Source organism: Meleagris gallopavo, chromosome 2 (genome assembly GCF_000146605.3).
Source record: "Meleagris gallopavo isolate NT-WF06-2002-E0010 breed Aviagen turkey brand Nicholas breeding stock chromosome 2, Turkey_5.1, whole genome shotgun sequence".
In the NCBI taxonomy this organism is placed as follows: Eukaryota; Metazoa; Chordata; class Aves; order Galliformes; family Phasianidae; genus Meleagris; species Meleagris gallopavo.
In genome coordinates, this window is record NC_015012.2 from 17,869,989 (window position 1) to 17,877,443 (window position 7,455).

Consider the following 7,455-nt stretch of genomic DNA (forward strand, 5'->3'; position numbering starts at 1 on the left):
AAAGTGTGCTTTTTTTTGAGTTGCTGCCACAGCCTCTGCACTGCTCCTATGGGCAGGTCCCACTGACCCCCTCCAGCCATAGGCCTCTCACTTCTTCCCCTTTCTCCTGTCTTTTCTCTGATTCTTGCTGCCCTTTAATTCTCTGTCCAGTTCCGAAGTGATCATCTACTGCATTCTCCTTTGTTTCTATCTCCGAGGTGTACATCTCGGTCCATTCCTGCTCGAGTCAGGCAGTCTAGTTCTCTGTGCTCCATGAGTGCTAAAGGTAGAGGTCAGCAAGAGTACAGGGAGATCGTGCCCCTCTTCCTTCTCTTGCTACTTGCCTAGAGCAGCTACTACAGGCATAAAATATTTCTGCATTCTCCTGGAGTTGCTGTGCAGAGGTGCGTGGGCCAGCTGGGCTGACCATAGCAATGTGGAAGGCAGCAGCGATTATTGGTTTGACTGAGAATGCAGGAAAGGCTTGCTAAAAAGTAGAAATATTAAAGCTTCCCTGAGAAACTTCTGCCAGAATTTAACATTCACAAAATACTTCTCTTACTGTTGCTGTTGGAAATGACAGAGCAGCTTTAGCCAGTTTTCTGACCATTTTTGAGGTTCAGTATCTTACACAGAAAGATTTGGCACAGAAATCAAGATTATGGCGGTGTAATAAGCAGCTGAAAAAAACCTCAGGCTCTTATAATAAAATACCAGACAGCTTTAATACTGGCCATACCCTTTATAGTGTGTCATAAAAATGCAGAAGTCATTTTCACTGAATACACAGATCAGCTTACTTCTGTTTGTGTAGCTCAGTGCAATTGTCTCTTCTAGTCATTTCTACTGGATTTTCAGGTCTTAGGGGACCGCAGTTTGAAAAGCACCATGTTAGTCTGGCTGTAGTAATTCTCTGTTGTTTTGTCGTGAGAAAATGAATAAAGATTTAACGTGGAGAAAACATCTGTCCTGTTGTCCTGTGATCTGTACAGAGGGGAAGCAGGGACAGAAGACGACACTGCCTCACTTGTCTGATAATGAGCCATGCCTGCAGTGTCTGGGGCTGTAATAAACCAAACCATTCTAGTCTTCTAACAAAAAGACTCACGGTCCTCACACAGTTCACAACTCGCTAAACAAAACACATTCTATGTTTGCAGCCAAGTGGCTTAATTTTATGTTGGTAGGCACAATGTAGCAGATGTGTGTGAGCTTCTTATATGATAAGACCATTGGATCTCCATTCTCCTATCTCACTCTGCACCAGCAACCTGCCTCTCAGATAAGAAGTGACATGTAAGCTAGCAGTCATTTAAATGGAAAACATGCCTTCTTTCTTTTCCTGGACCCTATGCAGAGTTAAGATTGTTTATTCTGAAGCTCGCTGTGAGGCATATCTCTTCTTCCAGGCTTTTGTAGGTAGGGGTGTGTGTTGGGGATTTATGTGTGTGAATGAAGTGAGATGAAGAGAGGGACCAGCTTTAACTGGCTGGGTGATTTGGGAAGGCTTCATTGCTGTAACGTTCTGAACTCAATTTTTGTGTATATTGTTGCAAACATACTGATCCCAGGGTATGTGAGAACATTTATAGGCCAAAAGAAGTGAACAGGAGGCTGCTTGACCTGTATCTTAATGCCATGGGGCATCCCAGAGGAGACCAGGTGAGCTGTGCAGATATTGAAAAACAATTTTTCTCTGCTCTCTCTTGACTCAACAGACCCAGTAATGTATACTGCCAGAGACAAAAGTGCTCTGGGGATTAGAAATATTTTTAAATGCTCAAAACTACTTTAAAGGTGGAGCTATGCTGCTGTGTGACCCGTGCTATGTGAAAATATGTATACTTAGTTTCTTTTTCCATCCTCTTCTCATGAAATCTGCCTTACAAAGTGACTTGAGCTGCAGATCCCACAGACTCTCTAAAGGGACTGTTCCTTTATCTCCATTTGTAGAGACGTAATGAAAATGTGACGTGACTGACTTGGCTGTCTTTCTGCTAGGAAAAATGGACAGAGGATACTGGTGCCCAATACATGAAATTGCTCTGTCCCTGGAAGGCAGAAGTCTCCGTATGAATGCTTAAAGCCATTTTATTCATTACCATTTAAGAAGAGAAAAATGCATTCCCTGGCCTGGACAGGTTTTTCTCTCAAAGGTACTGCTGAAAGGGTGCCAGACTGTGCCAGCCCAGTGGCATGGGGACCTTCATAAAGAATGGTCAATAGCCCATAGAAATTCTTGTCACATGTGCAGCACTCGTTTACCAACAACGAGTCACACAATGAATCCTCACTGATTTATGCTTCCAGTGTAGTTGCACCACAAAATCCAATTCCTAGATGCTCACTAGAGTAATTTGTATAGACGAAGGGTCAAACAGTATATGGATTTAGCCCCGTAATTATCACAGGTGTTAGTGCATTGGTATGGCAGTAACCAAAGCCTACTGTAACTCCATATCTAGACTTTCTGGCTTTGATTTCCACAGCATCATTGGAGATGGAGCTCTCAAATAGAATAAGAAAGCAAGGAAATCTTGAATTAAATTGTTTATCAGATAGCTAAGACTGAATACATCTTTTCTGCAGGTCGTCTTTAGTTTAACAATGTGACAAATAATCCTCACCAAAGCCTTTCAAAGCTATTCTGAGCAGTTATCCCAAAAGTTAACCAGATCTGTGTTAATTTGTGTTAACTGAAGCTCTAGTCCAGTCTTTAAGAAAGACAAAGCAGATGGGAAGAGGCTGTGTAAGTCTATTTAGCAGCATGCTTCTCTTAATTTTCTTTAGATTTTTTTTTTAATGCTTTATTCTCTTCTAAGAAGCCTCAAACACTAATCTAAAGAGAGACATTTTACTGCCCGCAATCTTTTTTTGAGAGAAAATTTTGTATCCAAACAGGTAGAAGCAAATGTTTTGGGGCTACCTTTTGGCCAACATGGAAAATGCAGACTGAAAATTTTTAAGTCCATCAGGAAAGACAGAAAAGCATCCCTGAATGGTTTAAATAATTGCATAAGGATAAGATCAAAACTTGTGAACCTAGATTCCAACAGTACTGGTACTAATGAACTTTGATTACCTACATTTGCTCTCAACCTTGAACCAGCTTCATAGTAATGGCGCAGATGGGCTGGCTAGTTACGTCACAGTATTTGTGGTGAGCTGTAAGGAAATAAAAGGACTGAAACAGAACTGAGTCCAAAGTCATAAACCACTTAAATACAACAGGCAACTTTAAGGACACATTATATATGTTATATACGTTGATTGTTGTTTTATTTGGACAGTTATTCTGCATAGTTTACTGCATGCACAGGTTTGATATCAGCTTCAGTCAAGAAATGCTGCTGGGACAGAAAACGAAGTTTTTGCAGTGGGATTCAGTATAATTTATGATGATGAAATCAGTGATTAGCTGACTCCTCTACATGACCTTTGCAACATGCTGCGTTACTGCCTGATACCAAAATTAAATCGGGGTTGGAAAGGTTATATGGGAATACACAGCTTTGGGAAAGTTAGCAGAACTGCACATTTTTGGAAGTGAATGAATCACTTCTAAATGAATTATCAAGTAGTTGAAATACTCAGGGAAGCACTAGCCCAGTGCTAGAGCACACTGACTGGATATGTCTTAAAATAAGTAAAAGGTGCTCTCTGCCTCGGACATATCCAGCCCTGTTGGGAAGAGCCATGACCTCTGCACGGCACAGGGCAGGCTGACCAAGCTCTCATGCCAACCGCTGAGCTGTACTGAAGGGACACCTTTTAGGAATCCGCTGCCTGGAATAAAGCAGATTTAATGGCTTTCCAGTCCTTCAGTTCTTTGGTGTGTGCCAAAATAACCCCCCTTTCTGACTCTAACTAGAATTAGATCAGATAAAAATGCAATGAACAAGCAACCTGGAACAAAAGACCTTCAAACAGAGTGGTCTCATAACAGCTGTCCTCTGCACTGAGGTTTGGTGGTGTTTCTTTTGTGATTCATCTTGAGGTCAAATTTATCTGTGACAGGAACTAACCACATTACTTCAGTTTAGGTTAGTTATGGATTTTACCCAATATTCCTAATTAACAGAAACAAGCTTCACAAAAGAAGACCATCTTACAAAGGCTCTCGGAGCAATTTGCTGTGTGAAATGCAAACAAGAACCTTTCAAGGCTGTCACTGGGAGTGGAGATGCTTTGGGCTCTGTGTGAGAGGAGAAACACAAGTGCAAAGGTCCAATCTCACCCACCCGCTGGATTGTGGGCTCTTACAGATTGGGATGCTGTCTTTACATGTGACATGCCCGACATCAGCCTCATCTTTTCAGTGCAAGTGTACTAGTTTTCTCACTTTAGTCTCCAAGCGGCATGACTCTTCTTCCTGACATACAGTTGTGTGGGTGTTTGTTTCTTTCATCCTTTGGTTTCTTCCAGATAGTTCTTGAAATAGCTTTCATAAATCATCTTACTTCTATGTTGGGTTGAAAAGTAATCTCACTTAGGACTTTGATAAGCACAATTAGCTGATCTCTCTTAATTACACTGTCCATAATTAATTCTTTACTTTTGCAATTTTTAAAAACTATCTAAATTCTATAGCAACACAAGGCTGTGAGTAATGTTAATTTTGTTCTTCATTCAGCAGTGGAAAAACGTGATTATTATTACTGCTGTTGTTATTGTCTAGTATTTCCTAATATAGTGATATTTTCTTTTCCACTGCTGGTGATGACTTCCTTGCAGAGAACAATTAAGTAGATGTTAACTTGCCATCTTGAAAAGTGGTAAATCAAGGTAGAAGTGATCACAGTCCACAAAAACATGAGTGGCAAAAGGAAGGCCAATAGTCCTTCACTGTTCATTTTGTCCTCTGAAACAAGAACTAAGGTACAGCAAATGAAGTGAGCAGGATCCAGGTCCAAAACAGAGACAGAGATGGATGCTTCGTGCTAGGGTAGATGTGTTGACACTGGTGAGAAAGGCTGGACAAATAAATGGGAGAGCCAATAGTGTGCCCTTGTGGCCAAGAAGGCTAATGGTATCCCAGGCTTGTATTACAAAGAGCGTGGCCAGCAGATGAAGGGAGGTGATCCACACCTGTACTCTGCCCTGGTGAGGCTACGTCTGGAGTGCTGTGTCCAGTTCTGGGCTCCTCAGTTCAAGAAAGACAGGGATCTCCTAGAGAAAGTCCAGTGGATGGCCACAAAGATGGCCTGGAGCATTTCTTGTATGAGGAAACGCTGAGAGACCTGGGGCTGTTCAGCCTGGAGAAGAGAAGGCTGTGGGGGGGATCTTATCAGTGCTTATAAATATCTAATCAGTGGGAGGCAGGTGGTTGGGGCCAGGCTCCTTTCAGTGGCAATGGGCTTAAGCTGGAACACGGGAAGTTCTATATAAAACAAAAGGAAGAACTTCTTTACTGTCAGAATGACAGAGCTCTGGAACAGGCTACTCAGAGAGGTTGTGAAGTCTCCTTCTCTGGAGATATTCAAAGCCTGTCTGGATGCCTACCTGCTGTGCAACCTGCTGTAAGGAACGTGCTTAGTGGGATGTTAAAAAAATTAAAAAAAATGGTAGCCTGCGCAAGCAGCATATATGGTTATCCTGCTTTGGTTGCTACCTGAGCATTTCATATAGCCGGGAGCTGGGGGAGACTGTTGGCTAAAGGGGCTGACTTCCTACGGGACAATCCACCTAAACATTCCTGTTCACTCTGTTTCTAAATATTTTGGCTTGAACAAGTCTTACTTAGGAGGCTTACAAAAGGTTGTCCAGTTCTTTCTGTATTATTCATCAACTTCATTTTGACCTACAACACTGCTAGAAATCCTGTTGCTGTTGTTTCCTGTCCATAAACAGAAGCAGGAATTGGTAAAATTCTTACACATAAGGCAACTTTCCTTCTGAATGCCAGAGATGCACAGCATGCCTGTGAGCTCCAGCTTTTTCATGTGCCAGGTGTTCAAGGCCCTCTTTGCACCTCTCATCAGCACTTTTAGGTAGGGCTGAGGTGACTGCGGTGCCCTGGTGAATGGACCTGGGGAGACAGAATGCGTGGGCCATGAGGCCCATGTGGCCTCAATACCAAGAGGCATTACGACAGCCACAGGGCAAAGGGAGAGGCCTGCCTAAATAACTGGTCAGAAGTCAGGAAAGAGGAGAATGTGATCAGGTCCAAAGGAACACTGGCTAAGTGCTCAGAGGACAGAAAGTAGAAGTGGGGTGGGAGTAAAGGCCCTGTAGGAGGAGGAAGGATCAGTGCAGAGCCAAGGCTCTCAGCATGTGCTGCTCCTATCTTGTTCAGTGAGTCATCCTTAATTGTGCTCCATCCGACAGCACTTAGTCACAGCCTTATTTGGTGAAAATAACATTTTAGTGCTATTTCTTCAAAGCAACTGCGATATTTTCGTGTTTTTGAAGTGAGTTCCGGGCTCTTACACGTTATATTTTTCAAAGAGAATTAATGTCTATTTTGCAGAGGAGGATTAATGATGTTCCAGCTCACGTTACACACAGTCCTATAGTCTGCTGGTAATTCATTCCAGTTCTATGCAGCTTCAGTGAGTCGGGATTCAGTGATTTTTCTGATTGTGAAGTGCCAGAGGTAGCATTTGTTATCAAAGAAGTTGTAATCTATTTCTTCCTATCACTTGTATATGCTTTTATTTGGTCTCTTTTTATTTTTATTTTTTCCTTCTAGATCAATTATACTGCTTTTTTATTTGGCACTACTGTTTAAAATCTCTCATTGCATGTTGGCAGATTTAATGTTAGAGCTGCAATGTGTGTCGATGTAATTATACTACCTGCTCCACTACTGCATTTGTCTTTACAATAAGCTTTTTTTTTCTAATACATTTCTTTTCTGATGTCAAACAGAAAAAACACGAGGGGATCCCAAGTCCTGGATAGGACCCCTGTAAATCTGGTAGCATTAGTGGCATTAGCTGTTGTTTTTGAGGACGGAGTAGCTGAGTGGCCTAATCTCCTGAAGCCTCCTTTACTCAATCACCTGGTTGCTCCCATCACTTTTCAATGCTGTGTGGTCACCAGGTTTCTTCTGACATTTGTGTGCCCAAGAACCACTGCAATTAAAAAGTCTAGAAAGAGAAGAATCGTAGAATGGCTTAGGTTGGAGGGGACCACAAGGATCATCTCATCCTCCAGCTGCAGGCAGGGCTGCCCAGGGCCCCATCCAACCTGGCCTGGAGCACCACAGCTCCATGGGCAGCAGTGCCAGGGCCTCACAGCCTTCTGAGTAGAGAATGTCTTCCTAACACCTACCCTAAATCTCTCCTCTTTTAGTTTAAATCCATTCCCCGTTGTCCTATTACTATCAGGCCACATAAAAAGTCGGTCCCCCTCCTGTCTGTAAGCTCCCTACAAGCACAAGAAGGCTACAACGAGGTCTCCCCATCGCCTTCTCTTCTCCAGGCTGACCAAGCCCAGGCACACGGCACCGTGACCCCCTCTCCACAGCGGGGC

The 7,455-nt window shown here is 42.8% G+C and overlaps 1 protein-coding gene across 1 annotated transcript in view; it reads left to right on the plus strand.

The window, feature by feature from the left end:
• SLC30A10 (solute carrier family 30 member 10) overlaps positions 1-7,455 on the plus strand; it is a 20,292-nt gene that overhangs the window by 4,184 nt on the left and 8,653 nt on the right. The gene's annotated exons all lie outside the window — the stretch shown is intronic.